This window comes from Barbatula barbatula (assembly GCF_947034865.1).
Source record: "Barbatula barbatula genome assembly, chromosome: 19".
Taxonomy (NCBI): Eukaryota; Metazoa; Chordata; class Actinopteri; order Cypriniformes; family Nemacheilidae; genus Barbatula; species Barbatula barbatula.
In genome coordinates, this window is record NC_136782.1 from 1041800 (window position 1) to 1061092 (window position 19293).

At 48.2% G+C, this 19293-nt stretch overlaps 1 protein-coding gene across 2 annotated transcripts in view; it reads right to left on the bottom strand.

Moving 5' to 3' along the window:
* rabgef1l (RAB guanine nucleotide exchange factor (GEF) 1, like) overlaps nucleotides 1-19293 on the bottom strand; it is a 45206-nt gene that overhangs the window by 14161 nt on the left and 11752 nt on the right. Inside the window, exons 2-4 of one of the 2 annotated variants that reach the window (XM_079481086.1) lie at nucleotides 2429-2565; nucleotides 1983-2366; nucleotides 1708-1810 (exon numbers count right to left, since the gene is read on the bottom strand). The gene's annotated coding sequence lies outside the window, so the exon portion shown is untranslated. Of the gene's footprint in view, nucleotides 1-1707; nucleotides 1811-1908; nucleotides 2566-19293 lie in introns of both variants that reach the window. The other variant, XM_079481085.1, reaches the window with a different exon arrangement.

The following is a 19293-nucleotide window of genomic DNA, read 5'->3' on the forward strand; positions in this document are numbered from 1 at the left end:
TGGGAGATTTGAAATCGGTCTATAGTTTCCAAGTTCATTTGGATCTAAGTTTGGTTTCTTGATTAGAGGCTTAATGACGGCCATCTTAAAGGGTCCTCGGACATCGCCTAGATTAATTGACGAGTTGATAATGTTATAGATGGGCTCAATTGCAACAGGTAGTAGCTCTTTTAATAATTTAGCTGGTATGGGGTCTAATAAGCAAGTTGTAAGTTTAGAGGTTGCGATAAATTGAATTAAATCTTCCTGTTTTATAGGCGAAAAACGCTGGAGCCTTTGTTTTGGAGCGATGGTTGGTGCTAATTCATAGGACAGATTTGAATGTTGAGTTTTTAAAATTTTGTCACTAATGTTTTCGATTTTCTCTGTAAAAAATTTCATGAATTCATTGCTACCGAGGTGCGGCGGAATAGCCAGGTCAGGTGGTGTGTGTTTCTTTGTTAATTTAGCGACTGTGCTAAATAGAAACCTTGGATTGTTTTTGTCAGCCTTTGCTGCTTTTAGTGCCTTTTTATAACAATTTGCCCTCTCTTTCCACGCCATTTTAAAGACTTCTAATTGCGATTTTATCCATTTGCGCTCTAGTTTGCGAGTTTCTCTTTTAAGGGCGCGAGTGGTGCTATTGTACCATGTTGCAATATTTTTCTCATTAATCTTTTTTGACTTCGTAGGTGCAACAGCTTCTAATGTATTAGAGAAAATACTACCCAATTTCCTGGTCATGACATTGAGCGATTCTTTATTTATTGGTATGGTTATTAAAGGAGTCAGATCTGGCAAGCTCTTTGCGAAGCTATCTTTAGTAGCGGAGGTGATTGTTCTACCCTGTCGATAACGAGTTAAAGGGCTGATTCCTGACGTGCGCAAAGTACCCGTTATAAGATAGTGATCGGTGACATCGTCGCTTTGAGGCATAATATCTATATTGGTTAGATCGGCTCCGTGAGATATAATCAGGTCTAGTGTATGATTAAATCGATGAGTGGGTCCTTTAATGTGTTGTATTACCCCAAAAGATTGTAGTAGTTCTGTAAATGCCAGTGCTAAGGCATCGTTAGCGCTATCTACGTGGATATTAAAATCTCCGACAATTAGTATTTTATCAACGTTAACCAATAGGTCCGATAGGAAGTCTGCAAACTCTTTCAGAAAATCAGTATAGGGACCACGGGGTCTATACACCGTAGCCAATGTAATAGAAAGCAATGGTGTTTTACTTTTGTTAGGAATAATTATGTTCAACGCAAGCACTTCAAATGATTTAAATTTATGCTCTGTTCTCTGAGATACAGTAAGAAAGTTTCTAAAGATTGTAGCGACGCCGCCACCCCGACCAACCGGACGTGGCTCATGCATATAACAGTAACTTGGTGGGGTACACTCATTTAGGCCGAAATAATCATTTGGTTTAAGCCAGGTCTCGGTAAGACAGAGTATATCAAAACTGTTGTCCGTGATCATTTCATTTACAATTACTGCCTTTGAATTTAGTGATCTAATATTAAGTAGGCCGAACTTTATAAATTGGTTTGGGTTGTTTATTACATTGTCTTCAGGTTTAATCACGATCAGATTTTTTCTCTGACTTTTGCCAAAATGTTTACTTTGTAGTATTATTCGGGGGACACATATAGTCTCTATATATTTGGAAGCAGTAACATTTATAGCAGTTGAGGCGCACATACTATGGTTAAAGTTTTGACTTACCTGAGGGAGACATAGTCAACCGGTGCTTAGCGCCTTCGAGATGTTGTCGGACAGGAGAGCCGCTCCGATGCAACTGGGGTGCAGGCCGTCGGGGCGGAAGAGCCTAGGTCGCTCCCAGAACAGATCAAAATTATTTACAAAGAACAGCTTCTGTTCAATACACCATGACATCAACCATTAAGCGAAAAAAGTCTACTGAACTCATCATTCCCTCGTCAGTAGGTAGGCAGCGGTCCTGATACGATAATCCTCGCTGTGGGCGATGCGTTGCATACCGTCTCGATCAGACTCCTGAAGTCCCTCTTCAGGATCTCCGACTGCCGCATTCTGACGTCGTTCTATCCCGCGTGCAGCACGACAGCTTCGACGTTAGCGTTTTCCTTCAGGATCGCAGGTACCTGCGCAGACACATCAAGAACACGAGCGCCGGGAAAACAGTGAGTGCGCACCTTACCTTTAGTAGATGTAGCGCGTATGTTCCGGACGATCGAGTCTCCGATGATCACAGTGTTGCATTCGGTCTTGCAGAGGGCGGCAAAGCGGTTCCTGGTCTGGATCTCGAAGACCGGTGGCGGTAGCTGAGTCATCTCACCGGTCCTGGCTAGCGCCTTTCGCCGTTGGTGTTCATTTGGGCTGGTCGAGTTCTCGTAGCCTGGGCTCTGTGCAGAGAAACACGCGGAGTAGAAGTGGAAGAAGTATTATAATCGCGATGAAAACTTACCTCGGATTTGCGAGCTTCAGCACGGGGTGTTTCCAGCGCCTTTATACGTTCTCGCAGCCGTGTTTGCTTCTCAAGTAAATCCTGGATCTGCTTCTCCACAGCCTCCAATTCCGACTGAAGCGCAAGCGTTTCCTCATCTGCACTCAAAGGTACAAACACGTCTGAAGCATTAGCATTAGCCATTAGTGATGTAATAAGGAGAACAGCGAGTTAAGCAGTATGCAGGCTGGTAATGCTAATAGCCTAAGGGCTAACACAGAATGATCCGATACAAATAATTTATCAGTACGTTTAACAACGATATTTGTTTATGCTATACTTAAGGATGGGTTTCACTCTCGCTTAATAACAATTTAAGACACAATTCTTCAAGATGTAACAAGAATTATTAGATTTGAAAGAGCTCCCGCTCAAACCACGCGCTCTCAGTAAACTCTAAGCAAACTCGCAGCAAACAGGAAACCATAGAATGGGTGCGAAGCCCCTGGCGCGTCACCCTTATATGCCTCTGGGGTTGGCCCTTGGAAGAAACCCCCTGGCTCTGAGCCACAATTGAAACAAATGCAGGAGGCATTACTGAGGTATTACTGTAGAAGCCGCCACCATGAGACCTAGAACTTTTTGAAAGTGATGATTTGTCACTTTCTGGCCTAACCTGAACCACTTTCTGGTTCAGCATGGAAACTAATGCCTGGTATCTCTCTATGGGTAGATAGGACTGTAGCCAAAGGCTAGACGATCACATTTGCATATCGCTTCCATAGTGTTTGAAACGCAGCATCGAGAGTAGCTTTTGATAGGGAACTGTAATTTGTTTTCTGATCTGCTAGAGTTGCCTGTTGTGCATAGTTGTTATAAACAAATGTGTAAGTTTTGACTGTTTATGAAACAGATTTTTCCCATTATATTACATATTGCATTTTCATATAGACATTAAAAGTGACTCACAGACTAAGCAGAGATGGAGTTCATGTGTCACGAACTGATGGAAGACCCAAGAGCAGATTTCAGTTAAAGTTCAGTTTATTGAAGGCAAAAAATAAGGCAAACAAAGTTACGCGGCGGTACAGCCGGAGAAATGCGGGAGGAGGCAGGCGTGGGTCAGTCGAGGCGTTAACAGTATCCGTAAAGGGAGAAGAGAGAGCGTAGTCAAGCAGGCGTGGTCAGGCGAGGTGCGAATCGATACTGGGAACAGATGGCAAACTCTTAGTCGGGAAGCAGAATCGGTGAACCGGGAAGACAACTTCGAAACGGCAACTCCTGACAAACAACCACCAGAACGAGCTTTGGGAAAACAAGATTAGAGACAAGACACGACCGATTGCTGTTCAATAAAGGAAACAGCCGAGTGTGCGCAGAAGTGAATGGTAAGTCAAACCTGAACCCTGACAGTACCCCTTCCCCCAGGCGCGCCCCCAGGCGCGCCAGAGGAAAGAGGGGCACGACGGAGGTGGAAAGCCTCAATGAGCGAACGGTCCTGGAAGTCCCGGGCCGGGACCCAACATCTTTCCTCCGGACCATAACCCTCCCAGTCGACCAGATACTGGAATCCCCTACCACGACGCCTAGAGTCAAGCACCCTCCTGACCCTGAAGGCGGGAGCACCATCAATGATCAGGGGAGGAGGGAGACCGGGGAAGAAACCAGGGGAACATGAGGAGAGCGACCGACAGGTTTGACTTTAGAGACGTGGAAGACTGGATGCACCCGGCGAAGAGGACCCGGCAAGCGAAGCCGAACCGCCACCGGGCTGAAGACTTTAACAATCGGGTATGGCCCAACATAGCGAGGGGCCAGTTTGCACGCAGGGACGCGCAAAGTGAGGTCCCTCGTAGAGGGCCACAGATGTACCTGGGAGCCTATGTCCGGTGACAGTCAGCGGCCAGCTTGGTGCGGTCCCTGGTCCGTAGAAGAACCTCCCTAGCCCTTCTCCAGGTGAGGCGACACCGGTGAATAAATGCTTGGACCGAGGGAACCGCAGCTTCGGGGCCTGGAAAGAAAACAAAGGAGGTTGGTAACCGAGGCAACACATAAATGGGGATAACCCAGTAGACGATACCGGCAACAAGTTGTAAGGATACTCAGCCCACGTAAGCTGCTGACTCCAAGAAGAAGGATTGTGAGAGGCCAGGCAGCGGAGCATCCGGCCAAGTTCCAGATTGGCGCGCTCTGACTGGCCGTTAGACTGTGGGTGAAATCCCGAAGACAGACTGGCAGGAGCGCCAATCTGTCGACAGAACTCCCGCCAAAAGCAAGAGACGAACTGGGGCCCCCTGTCGAAGACCACGTCCTCCGGGAGACCATGAATTTCGGAAGAAATTATCAACGACTGCCCTGCCTGTCTCCTTAGCAAACTTAGCAGAGTTTAGGAAAGGCCAGGAAGAAAACCGGTCCACTACCGTGAGGACTACCGTATTGCCACTGGAAATGGGGAGACCAACCACAAAATCCAGCGCAATATGGGACCAAGGGCGGGAAGGAACAGGAAGGGGTAAGAGCAGCCCAGACGATGGTGCGTTCAGGGACTTGCTTTGGGCGCAGACCGAGCACGCACTCACGAACCGACGGACGTCCTTCACCATGCCCGGCCACCAGAAACGCTGGCGGAAGGCAGCCAGCGATCTTCTGACGCCCGGGTGGCAAACGAGTCTGGAGGTGTGTCACCAACGGAGAACAGCCGCGCGAACCGAATCATGTACAAAAAGTAGATTCGCTGGACACCCTCTAGGGACTTTGATTCCGCTCAAAGCTCGCTTGACGCGATGTTCGATTCCCCACGCGACCCCCCCCAGCACACACCCAGAGGGCAGGATGGTGTCAGGTGGGAGCGGATCACACGGGGAAGTAAAACACCGCGACAAGGCATCCGGCTTGGCATTCTTAGAGCCCGGCCGATACGAGAGCACGAAATTGAAGCGCCCGACGAAGAGTGCCCAGCCAGCCTGTCTAGAATTCAGCCGTTTTGCGGACCGAATATATTCCAGATTCTTGTGATCGTTCCACACGATGAAGGGGATGGTAGATGCTTCTAACCAGTGGTGCCACTCCCCCAGAGCCAAGCGAACAGCCAGCAGCTCTCGATTGCCGACATCGTAGTTCCGTTCTGTGGGAGACAAACGATGGGAAAAGTAAGCACACGGGTCTAACTTATTGTCACAACGGGAAACCTGAGAAAGGACCACCCCAACCCCCACCTCCGATGCATCAATCTCCACCACAAACTGCCGCGCCGGGTCCGGGGTAACGAGGATGGTGACTTTTAAGTTCCTCGAAAGCCCTCTGAGCAGCCGGCAGCCAGACAAACTTGCTGTTGGTGGAGGTTAAAGCAGTGAGGGGAGCCGCCACCTGCCCGAAGTTCCTGATAAACCGGCGATATAAATTTGCGAAGCCCAGGAACTGTTGTAAGGCCCTGCGGGAATCAGGCGGCGGCCAGTCGGAAATGGCCCTTACCTTCTCTGGGTCCATGTGGATCCCCTCTGATGATGCAATGTGTCCCAAGAACGGAACAGACTGGCGGTGGAAGTCACACTTCTCCGCTTTAACAAACAGCTGGTCCTCCAGCAGTCGGTGAAGCACCCGCCTGACGTGCTGAATGTGCACCTGGAGAGAAGAAGATTAAAATGTCATCCAGGTAAACAAATATGAACTTATTGATCATATCCCGCAGCACGTCATTAACGAGCGCCTGGAAGACGGCCGGGGCATTAGAGAGTCCAAAAGGCATGACTCTATACTCAAAATGCCCCGTAGGGGTATTAAACGCCATCTTCCATTCGTCCCCCTCTCTTATCCGGTCTAGATGGTAAGCATTGCGAAGATCCAGTTTCGTGAAGAACCTTGCAATAGCTCGAAGGCCGATGACATAAGCGGCAACGGGTAACGATTCTTAACGTTTATGTCGTTCAGCCCACGGTAATCTATGCAGGGACGCAAGGAGCCATCCTTTTTCTTCACGAAAAAAAACCCTGCACCGGCCGGAGACGAGGAGGGACGAATAACACCAGCTGCCAGAGAATCACTCAAATATTTCTCCATGGCTATCCGTTCGGAAGCGGACAAGGAGAAAAGCCGGCCGCGCGGCGGAGAAGTGCCTGGGAGGAGGTCGATAGCACAGTCGTACTGATGGTGCGGAGGAAGGGATTTGGCCCGGGACTTGCTGAAGCCCGCTCGCAGGCTTTGGTAAACCTCCGGGACACGAGCCAGGTCAACTTGTTCATCCTGTAACACAGAAGGAACAGAAGAAAAAGCAGAACCAAGACAGTGAGCATGACAATACACGCTCCAACCAGAAACAAAATTTGAGCCCAGTTAATGGCGGGGTTATGTAACGATAGCCACGGGTGACCTAAAATAAGAGGAACGACAGAAGACTTTAGGACAAAGAGAGTGAGCTCCTCCCGGTGGTTGCAGGAGGTAATGAGACCTACCGAAGTGGTGGTAAATGATACCGTGCTGATCACCTTGCCGTCCAGGGAGTGGGCGAGAATGAGTGGATGGAGAGGGAAAAGGGGAATCCCTCTCTCACTAGCCCAGGTCTCGTCCACGAAGTTGCCATCCGCTCCTGAATCCTTGAGGGCCGACTCACAGAAAGAGTCATTGGCACAGGTTGGCACGACTGGTAGAAGGGTACGCGAACCCAGGATGGGGGAGATGGAGGTGCCGCTCGCCAGGACTCCCCTATTTACCGACGAGCGCTGGCTTTTAACGGGCAGGCAGCCGCTTGGTGTCCTTGTCCCGCACAGTAGAGGCACACTCCGTCGTTTATGCGACGCATCTTTTCCTTGGCCGAGAGGCGAAGTCTGCTGAGTTGCATGGGTTCGGTTTCATCCGAAATTGGGGTCTGCGAAGTGAAGACCACGGATCCAACTGAACGGTAGAGGATGACTTGTTCTCGCTGACGAACCTCTCTCCTCGCATCCAGCCGAATGGCCAACTCCACCAGTCCGTCAAAATCCCCGGGAAAATCCCGGGCATAAATCTCATCTTTGATCTCACTGACGAGTCCCTCTAAGAAACGTGCCATCAGGGCTTCGGTATTCCAGGTGCAAGTGGCTGCCAGGGTACGAAAGTCAATCGAATAGTCCATCACCGACCTACTGCCCTGTCGCAGTGAGGCAAGGCATCGAGAAGCCTCCCTCCCGAAGACTGAACGGTCGAACACCTTGATCATCTCCACCTTAAAATCCTGAAAGTCGTGCCTGCAGCGAGCCTGTGCCTCCCACATAGCTGCTCCCCACTCGCGAGTTCGTCCGGTAAGAAGGGAAACCACAAACGCCACCCTGGCTCTATCTGAAGAGTAGGTGCGCGACTGGAGGGAAAACACAACTTCACACTGCGTGAGGAATGCTCTGCAAAGGGTGGGCTCACCGTCGCTCTGGAGGTAGTCCTTGAGAGGTCGCATCGAGCTATAGTGTGTGTTCCATCCGGGACGAAAGATCATTCACCAGAGCGGACAACGCATCAACCGTCTGCTGAGTTGCCATTATGCCTTCCTGATGATGGCCCAGTAACGCCCCCTGCCGCTCCACGGCCATGTGCAAAGTTGAAACATCCGCTGGGTCCATGCTGGCCAGTGTGTTCTGTCACGAACTGATGGAAGACCCAAGAGCAGATGTGTTAAAGTTCAGTTTATTGAAGGCAACAAAGTTACGCTGCGGTACAGCTGGAGAAATGCGGGAGGAGGCAGTAATCGTAGTCTGGCAGGTGTGGGTCGGTCGAGGCGTTAACAGTGTCTGTAAAGGGAGAAGAGAGAGTGTAGTCAAGCAGGCGTGGTCAGGCGACGTGCGAATCGACACTGGGAACAGATGGCAAACTCTTAGTCGGGAAGCAGAATCGGTGAATCGGGAAGACCACTTCGAAACGGCAACTCCTGAAAAACAACCACCAGAACGAGCTGGGGGAAAACAAGATTAGAGACAAGACACGACCGATTGCTGTTCAATAAAGGAAACAGCTGAGCGTGCGCAAAAGTGAATGGTGAGTCAAACCTGAACCCTGACATCATGTGCATAATTAACGGCACAACTAAATAAATGTCTCCCTTCCTTTTAAAACATGGCTGGTTTCAGGTAATATACATTTTGTAAATATTTTCTAATAATTTAATCACATATATTTACATTGTGGGAAGTTTTAATTTGAATTCTTGTTTTGTTTATCGTGTTTTACCCATAGTGGGTTTTTGTTTTTGTTTAATAAAGTTTTGTGATAACCCTTTGTCTGTCTGCCCTTTGGTTGTGTCCTAATCCATGACAGTAACGTGCAGCCATCTTATGAACAGGATTTATCAGTAAGTAAAGGGTATCTTACTAAAAAAACGTCTCGGTTACACATGTAACCTCCGTTCCCTGATGGAGGGAACGAGACTTTGTGTCGAACCGACAGATGGGGTTTGACTTGAGAATCTATCATCTTCTGACTATTTTGAAAAGGCAAATGAAATTGGCGAATGAAATTACATGCCGGACGCCCCCGGATATCCGGGTATAAAAGGGAGACGGCGTGCTGCATTCATTCACCTTTTGTGTTGAGGAGCCTGAGAGCATCTCTTGACTGCTGCAGCGGGCGGCAAGTGTTGTGGCATCAGGGAACGGATGTTACATATGTAACCGAGACGTTCCCTTTCTGTCGGTCTCTCGACGTTGTGTCGAACCGACAGATGGGGTTCCTATGAAAACGCCACAGCACTATGCCGCATCACAATCTCTAGCGAAGCGACGGTGACTGGCCTAGGCGTGTCAGACGCGAGCGCTAGCGCGAAATTGATATATGATATAAATGTATTTATCCTTTTCGGAAAATTGTTCTGCACCATACAGCACTGTATGGTACACTTATACAAAAAACGAAATCAATTTCCTCAACCACCCCCACCCCCCACACATTCACAACGTTCAGACAAAACAGAAAGAAAAACACAAACCCCACTACACATGGCTGGGATAACAAAGCGTAGCTGTAAGAACTGTGACAGTTCAGCTGGAAAGAAAGTGCATGGTGCTATTTAAAGTGCTGTCCTGCAGGTAACTTTTTGTTCATCAATGTGATGCTCGTTGGAATAAATGACTTACTGGCCCGATTTGTTTTAAAAGAATGTAACCTAAACCTCATCCCTGATGGCAACACCTCATATGCCTGATGTAGGGGATGTAACATATCATTATTTATTGCTTGACCTTTCTTCAACACCCTTCTTTCACAGGTAATAGCCATACTGTCTAGTTCTTGCTCAGTCTGTTTTTGTTGGTCACTGATAAAGAGAAATACCAGGCAACACAACAAAACAGTAGCATGTTCTCCACAAATGAGTGATAAAAAAGTAAGATCATATCTCTATCTACTCTGAATTGTCTTAGTCTCTGCATAAAATGCAGCCTCTGCAGCTCCTTTTTAGAGATGGTGTCAGTATTGCTGTTCCATTTCAACTTATTATCTATTATTGTGTCTAAGTACTTGCACTCCTCCACAATTTCAACATCCTCTCCATTTATAGCCATAGACTGATGGGGCTGGCTCTCAGTTCTGTAATTTCCTTTGTTTTATTTATATTTAGATGAAGACAGCTGGACCTACACCAGTCTACAAATTGATCTACCCAGCCCCTGTAGTTGGACTCGTCCCTATTCTGTATTAACCCCACTATTGCTGTGTCATCTGCAAATGTTATTGTAAGATGCTCAGATGTATTACTAAAGTGAACAGTACTGGCGAGATGACACTGCCATGTGGGGATCCTGTATTGGTCATAATCGGGGCAGACACAGCTTCATTTACCCTAACACACTGTGTTTTCTCTGTCAGAAAGGACTCAATCCACCTCGTTATGTTAGGATTTACCCCCAAACGCCCCAGCCTCTCCATCATAATATGGGGCCTGATAGTATTGAAGGCGGAGGTGAAATCTATAAAGAGAACCCTGTCATATCGTTTGGGCTTATCCAGATGGCAATAGATACTATGGAGCATATACAAAAGAGCATCATCTGTGCTCCGCTTTTTTTTTATACGCAAACTGTAAAGAGTCAATATTTCATTGCACATTATTTAGAATATGTCTCAAAACAATTCTTTCTAGGCTCTCCATCACAATTGATGTTAGGGCGACTGGACGATAATCATTTAAATCAGCTGGTCTTACTACCTTAGGTACTGGTACTATGATTGAAGACTTCCAAGCTTTATGAATGTAGTGTGTATCTAATGATTTTTGAAAAAGCTGGCAGAAAATGATGCTTAGTTGTTCACTACATTTCTGCAGAACCCTTCCACTTATTTTATTAGCGCCTGGTGCTTTTTTGGATCAATTTGACTAAATACTCTACGCACCTCCTCTGTTGTAATGGTTGGAGGAGTGCCATACTGTAGCTGCTGTCTAATGGCATCACGCTCCCTAAGAAAGTCTGATGTTTCGAACCGTGCATAAAAAACATTCAATTCATTTGCAAATGCATGATCATCTCCTTTTGTAACTATGTGCCTTTTCTTCTCTTCCTTCCCTATCATTGTATACATCCCTTGCCATGCATGTTTCAGGTTTTTCCCCCTCATTTTCGCCTCAATCTGCAGTTTATATCTTTGTTATTTGTCTAATCTCCTTCTGAATCTCTTTCATTTTAAGCATATCTCTCTGTTCAAAAGCTCTCTTCTTCCTATACAGTGCAGTTTTTAATTCTTTATTTACCCAGGGTTTGTCATTTGGAAATGTTAAATGTCAGCCACTACTGAGTTCTTACTAGTATTTACAAAAATGTCCCACACAATACAATCAAAACAGCCCCTAAGATGTTCAACAGACTCAGTAGTCCACTGTTTGACTGTCCTTATCTCGGGTTTGCTGGTTTTGAGCTTTTGTCTATACTGCGGGTCGATGGAACTGATGGAAGACCCAAGAGCAGATTTCAGTTAAAGTTCAGTTTATTGAAGGCAAAAAATAAGGCAAACAAAGTTACGCGGCGGTACAGCCGGAGAAATGCGGGAGGAGGCAGGCGTGGGTCAGTCGAGGCGTTAACAGTATCCGTAAAGGGAGAAGAGAGAGCGTAGTCAAGCAGGCGTGGTCAGGCGAGGTGCGAATCGATACTGGGAACAGATGGCAAACTCTTAGTCGGGAAGCAGAATCGGTGAACCGGGAAGACAACTTCGAAACGGCAACTCCTGACAAACAACCACCAGAACGAGCTTTGGGAAAACAAGATTAGAGACAAGACACGACCGATTGCTGTTCAATAAAGGAAACAGCCGAGTGTGCGCAGAAGTGAATGGTAAGTCAAACCTGAACCCTGACAGTACCCCTTCCCCCAGGCGCGCCCCCAGGCGCGCCAGAGGAAAGAGGGGCACGACGGAGGTGGAAAGCCTCAATGAGCGAACGGTCCTGGAAGTCCCGGGCCGGGACCCAACATCTTTCCTCCGGACCATAACCCTCCCAGTCGACCAGATACTGGAATCCCCTACCACGACGCCTAGAGTCAAGCACCCTCCTGACCCTGAAGGCGGGAGCACCATCAATGATCAGGGGAGGAGGGAGACCGGGGAAGAAACCAGGGGAACATGAGGAGAGCGACCGACAGGTTTGACTTTAGAGACGTGGAAGACTGGATGCACCCGGCGAAGAGGACCCGGCAAGCGAAGCCGAACCGCCACCGGGCTGAAGACTTTAACAATCGGGTATGGCCCAACATAGCGAGGGGCCAGTTTGCACGCAGGGACGCGCAAAGTGAGGTCCCTCGTAGAGGGCCACAGATGTACCTGGGAGCCTATGTCCGGTGACAGTCAGCGGCCAGCTTGGTGCGGTCCCTGGTCCGTAGAAGAACCTCCCTAGCCCTTCTCCAGGTGAGGCGACACCGGTGAATAAATGCTTGGACCGAGGGAACCGCAGCTTCGGGGCCTGGAAAGAAAACAAAGGAGGTTGGTAACCGAGGCAACACATAAATGGGGATAACCCAGTAGACGATACCGGCAACAAGTTGTAAGGATACTCAGCCCACGTAAGCTGCTGACTCCAAGAAGAAGGATTGTGAGAGGCCAGGCAGCGGAGCATCCGGCCAAGTTCCAGATTGGCGCGCTCTGACTGGCCGTTAGACTGTGGGTGAAATCCCGAAGACAGACTGGCAGGAGCGCCAATCTGTCGACAGAACTCCCGCCAAAAGCAAGAGACGAACTGGGGCCCCCTGTCGAAGACCACGTCCTCCGGGAGACCATGAATTTCGGAAGAAATTATCAACGACTGCCCTGCCTGTCTCCTTAGCAAACTTAGCAGAGTTTAGGAAAGGCCAGGAAGAAAACCGGTCCACTACCGTGAGGACTACCGTATTGCCACTGGAAATGGGGAGACCAACCACAAAATCCAGCGCAATATGGGACCAAGGGCGGGAAGGAACAGGAAGGGGTAAGAGCAGCCCAGACGATGGTGCGTTCAGGGACTTGCTTTGGGCGCAGACCGAGCACGCACTCACGAACCGACGGACGTCCTTCACCATGCCCGGCCACCAGAAACGCTGGCGGAAGGCAGCCAGCGATCTTCTGACGCCCGGGTGGCAAACGAGTCTGGAGGTGTGTCACCAACGGAGAACAGCCGCGCGAACCGAATCATGTACAAAAAGTAGATTCGCTGGACACCCTCTAGGGACTTTGATTCCGCTCAAAGCTCGCTTGACGCGATGTTCGATTCCCCACGCGACCCCCCCCAGCACACACCCAGAGGGCAGGATGGTGTCAGGTGGGAGCGGATCACACGGGGAAGTAAAACACCGCGACAAGGCATCCGGCTTGGCATTCTTAGAGCCCGGCCGATACGAGAGCACGAAATTGAAGCGCCCGACGAAGAGTGCCCAGCCAGCCTGTCTAGAATTCAGCCGTTTTGCGGACCGAATATATTCCAGATTCTTGTGATCGTTCCACACGATGAAGGGGATGGTAGATGCTTCTAACCAGTGGTGCCACTCCCCCAGAGCCAAGCGAACAGCCAGCAGCTCTCGATTGCCGACATCGTAGTTCCGTTCTGTGGGAGACAAACGATGGGAAAAGTAAGCACACGGGTCTAACTTATTGTCACAACGGGAAACCTGAGAAAGGACCACCCCAACCCCCACCTCCGATGCATCAATCTCCACCACAAACTGCCGCGCCGGGTCCGGGGTAACGAGGATGGTGACTTTTAAGTTCCTCGAAAGCCCTCTGAGCAGCCGGCAGCCAGACAAACTTGCTGTTGGTGGAGGTTAAAGCAGTGAGGGGAGCCGCCACCTGCCCGAAGTTCCTGATAAACCGGCGATATAAATTTGCGAAGCCCAGGAACTGTTGTAAGGCCCTGCGGGAATCAGGCGGCGGCCAGTCGGAAATGGCCCTTACCTTCTCTGGGTCCATGTGGATCCCCTCTGATGATGCAATGTGTCCCAAGAACGGAACAGACTGGCGGTGGAAGTCACACTTCTCCGCTTTAACAAACAGCTGGTCCTCCAGCAGTCGGTGAAGCACCCGCCTGACGTGCTGAATGTGCACCTGGAGAGAAGAAGATTAAAATGTCATCCAGGTAAACAAATATGAACTTATTGATCATATCCCGCAGCACGTCATTAACGAGCGCCTGGAAGACGGCCGGGGCATTAGAGAGTCCAAAAGGCATGACTCTATACTCAAAATGCCCCGTAGGGGTATTAAACGCCATCTTCCATTCGTCCCCCTCTCTTATCCGGTCTAGATGGTAAGCATTGCGAAGATCCAGTTTCGTGAAGAACCTTGCAATAGCTCGAAGGCCGATGACATAAGCGGCAACGGGTAACGATTCTTAACGTTTATGTCGTTCAGCCCACGGTAATCTATGCAGGGACGCAAGGAGCCATCCTTTTTCTTCACGAAAAAAAACCCTGCACCGGCCGGAGACGAGGAGGGACGAATAACACCAGCTGCCAGAGAATCACTCAAATATTTCTCCATGGCTATCCGTTCGGAAGCGGACAAGGAGAAAAGCCGGCCGCGCGGCGGAGAAGTGCCTGGGAGGAGGTCGATAGCACAGTCGTACTGATGGTGCGGAGGAAGGGATTTGGCCCGGGACTTGCTGAAGCCCGCTCGCAGGCTTTGGTAAACCTCCGGGACACGAGCCAGGTCAACTTGTTCATCCTGTAACACAGAAGGAACAGAAGAAAAAGCAGAACCAAGACAGTGAGCATGACAATACACGCTCCAACCAGAAACAAAATTTGAGCCCAGTTAATGGCGGGGTTATGTAACGATAGCCACGGGTGACCTAAAATAAGAGGAACGACAGAAGACTTTAGGACAAAGAGAGTGAGCTCCTCCCGGTGGTTGCAGGAGGTAATGAGACCTACCGAAGTGGTGGTAAATGATACCGTGCTGATCACCTTGCCGTCCAGGGAGTGGGCGAGAATGAGTGGATGGAGAGGGAAAAGGGGAATCCCTCTCTCACTAGCCCAGGTCTCGTCCACGAAGTTGCCATCCGCTCCTGAATCCTTGAGGGCCGACTCACAGAAAGAGTCATTGGCACAGGTTGGCACGACTGGTAGAAGGGTACGCGAACCCAGGATGGGGGAGATGGAGGTGCCGCTCGCCAGGACTCCCCTATTTACCGACGAGCGCTGGCTTTTAACGGGCAGGCAGCCGCTTGGTGTCCTTGTCCCGCACAGTAGAGGCACACTCCGTCGTTTATGCGACGCATCTTTTCCTTGGCCGAGAGGCGAAGTCTGCTGAGTTGCATGGGTTCGGTTTCATCCGAAATTGGGGTCTGCGAAGTGAAGACCACGGATCCAACTGAACGGTAGAGGATGACTTGTTCTCGCTGACGAACCTCTCTCCTCGCATCCAGCCGAATGGCCAACTCCACCAGTCCGTCAAAATCCCCGGGAAAATCCCGGGCATAAATCTCATCTTTGATCTCACTGACGAGTCCCTCTAAGAAACGTGCCATCAGGGCTTCGGTATTCCAGGTGCAAGTGGCTGCCAGGGTACGAAAGTCAATCGAATAGTCCATCACCGACCTACTGCCCTGTCGCAGTGAGGCAAGGCATCGAGAAGCCTCCCTCCCGAAGACTGAACGGTCGAACACCTTGATCATCTCCACCTTAAAATCCTGAAAGTCGTGCCTGCAGCGAGCCTGTGCCTCCCACATAGCTGCTCCCCACTCGCGAGTTCGTCCGGTAAGAAGGGAAACCACAAACGCCACCCTGGCTCTATCTGAAGAGTAGGTGCGCGACTGGAGGGAAAACACAACTTCACACTGCGTGAGGAATGCTCTGCAAAGGGTGGGCTCACCGTCGCTCTGGAGGTAGTCCTTGAGAGGTCGCATCGAGCTATAGTGTGTGTTCCATCCGGGACGAAAGATCATTCACCAGAGCGGACAACGCATCAACCGTCTGCTGAGTTGCCATTATGCCTTCCTGATGATGGCCCAGTAACGCCCCCTGCCGCTCCACGGCCATGTGCAAAGTTGAAACATCCGCTGGGTCCATGCTGGCCAGTGTGTTCTGTCACGAACTGATGGAAGACCCAAGAGCAGATGTGTTAAAGTTCAGTTTATTGAAGGCAACAAAGTTACGCTGCGGTACAGCTGGAGAAATGCGGGAGGAGGCAGTAATCGTAGTCTGGCAGGTGTGGGTCGGTCGAGGCGTTAACAGTGTCTGTAAAGGGAGAAGAGAGAGTGTAGTCAAGCAGGCGTGGTCAGGCGACGTGCGAATCGACACTGGGAACAGATGGCAAACTCTTAGTCGGGAAGCAGAATCGGTGAATCGGGAAGACCACTTCGAAACGGCAACTCCTGAAAAACAACCACCAGAACGAGCTGGGGGAAAACAAGATTAGAGACAAGACACGACCGATTGCTGTTCAATAAAGGAAACAGCTGAGCGTGCGCAAAAGTGAATGGTGAGTCAAACCTGAACCCTGACATCATGTGCATAATTAACGGCACAACTAAATAAATGTCTCCCTTCCTTTTAAAACATGGCTGGTTTCAGGTAATATACATTTTGTAAATATTTTCTAATAATTTAATCACATATATTTACATTGTGGGAAGTTTTAATTTGAATTCTTGTTTTGTTTATCGTGTTTTACCCATAGTGGGTTTTTGTTTTTGTTTAATAAAGTTTTGTGATAACCCTTTGTCTGTCTGCCCTTTGGTTGTGTCCTAATCCATGACAGTAACGTGCAGCCATCTTATGAACAGGATTTATCAGTAAGTAAAGGGTATCTTACTAAAAAAACGTCTCGGTTACACATGTAACCTCCATTCCCTGATGGAGGGAACGAGACTTTGTGTCGAACCGACAGATGGGGTTTGACTTGAGAATCTATCATCTTCTGACTATTTTGAAAAGGCAAATGAAATTGGCGAATGAAATTACATGCCGGACGCCCCCGGATATCCGGGTATAAAAGGGAGACGGCGTGCTGCATTCATTCACCTTTTGTGTTGAGGAGCCTGAGAGCATCTCTTGACTGCTGCAGCGGGCGGCAAGTGTTGTGGCATCAGGGAACGGATGTTACATATGTAACCGAGACGTTCCCTTTCTGTCGGTCTCTCGACGTTGTGTCGAACCGACAGATGGGGTTCCTATGAAAACGCCACAGCACTATGCCGCATCACAATCTCTAGCGAAGCGACGGTGACTGGCCTAGGCGTGTCAGACGCGAGCGCTAGCGCGAAATTGATATATGATATAAATGTATTTATCCTTTTCGGAAAATTGTTCTGCACCATACAGCACTGTATGGTACACTTATACAAAAAACGAAATCAATTTCCTCAACCACCCCCACCCCCCACACATTCACAACGTTCAGACAAAACAGAAAGAAAAACACAAACCCCACTACACATGGCTGGGATAACAAAGCGTAGCTGTAAGAACTGTGACAGTTCAGCTGGAAAGAAAGTGCATGGTGCTATTTAAAGTGCTGTCCTGCAGGTAACTTTTTGTTCATCAATGTGATGCTCGTTGGAATAAATGACTTACTGGCCCGATTTGTTTTAAAAGAATGTAACCTAAACCTCATCCCTGATGGCAACACCTCATATGCCTGATGTAGGGGATGTAACATATCATTATTTATTGCTTGACCTTTCTTCAACACCCTTCTTTCACAGGTAATAGCCATACTGTCTAGTTCTTGCTCAGTCTGTTTTTGTTGGTCACTGATAAAGAGAAATACCAGGCAACACAACAAAACAGTAGCATGTTCTCCACAAATGAGTGATAAAAAAGTAAGATCATATCTCTATCTACTCTGAATTGTCTTAGTCTCTGCATAAAATGCAGCCTCTGCAGCTCCTTTTTAGAGATGGTGTCAGTATTGCTGTTCCATTTCAACTTATTATCTATTATTGTGTCTAAGTACTTGCACTCCTCCACAATTTCAACATCCTCTCCATTTATAGCCATAGACTGATGGGGCTGGCTCTCAGTTCTGTAATTTCCTTTGTTTTATTTATATTTAGATGAAGACAGCTGGACCTACACCAGTCTACAAATTGATCTACCCAGCCCCTGTAGTTGGACTCGTCCCTATTCTGTATTAACCCCACTATTGCTGTGTCATCTGCAAATGTTATTGTAAGATGCTCAGATGTATTACTAAAGTGAACAGTACTGGCGAGATGACACTGCCATGTGGGGATCCTGTATTGGTCATAATCGGGGCAGACACAGCTTCATTTACCCTAACACACTGTGTTTTCTCTGTCAGAAAGGACTCAATCCACCTCGTTATGTTAGGATTTACCCCCAAACGCCCCAGCCTCTCCATCATAATATGGGGCCTGATAGTATTGAAGGCGGAGGTGAAATCTATAAAGAGAACCCTGTCATATCGTTTGGGCTTATCCAGATGGCAATAGATACTATGGAGCATATACAAAAGAGCATCATCTGTGCTCCGCTTTTTTTTTATACGCAAACTGTAAAGAGTCAATATTTCATTGCACATTATTTAGAATATGTCTCAAAACAATTCTTTCTAGGCTCTCCATCACAATTGATGTTAGGGCGACTGGACGATAATCATTTAAATCAGCTGGTCTTACTACCTTAGGTACTGGTACTATGATTGAAGACTTCCAAGCTTTATGAATGTAGTGTGTATCTAATGATTTTTGAAAAAGCTGGCAGAAAATGATGCTTAGTTGTTCACTACATTTCTGCAGAACCCTTCCACTTATTTTATTAGCGCCTGGTGCTTTTTTGGATCAATTTGACTAAATACTCTACGCACCTCCTCTGTTGTAATGGTTGGAGGAGTGCCATACTGTAGCTGCTGTCTAATGGCATCACGCTCCCTAAGAAAGTCTGATGTTTCGAACCGTGCATAAAAAACATTCAATTCATTTGCAAATGCATGATCATCTCCTTTTGTAACTATGTGCCTTTTCTTCTCTTCCTTCCCTATCATTGTATACATCCCTTGCCATGCATGTTTCAGGTTTTTCCCCCTCATTTTCGCCTCAATCTGCAGTTTATATCTTTGTTATTTGTCTAATCTCCTTCTGAATCTCTTTCATTTTAAGCATATCTCTCTGTTCAAAAGCTCTCTTCTTCCTATACAGTGCAGTTTTTAATTCTTTATTTACCCAGGGTTTGTCATTTGGAAATGTTAAATGTCAGCCACTACTGAGTTCTTACTAGTATTTACAAAAATGTCCCACACAATACAATCAAAACAGCCCCTAAGATGTTCAACAGACTCAGTAGTCCACTGTTTGACTGTCCTTATCTCGGGTTTGCTGGTTTTGAGCTTTTGTCTATACTGCGGGTCGAGCTGAATTGCGTTGTGATCCGAGTCTCCGAGGGGTGGTTTTGCGTAGCCCTTGTAGGTGTCCTTAATATTCCAGAAGCATAGACCAAGTGTCTTTTCCCTCCTTGTCG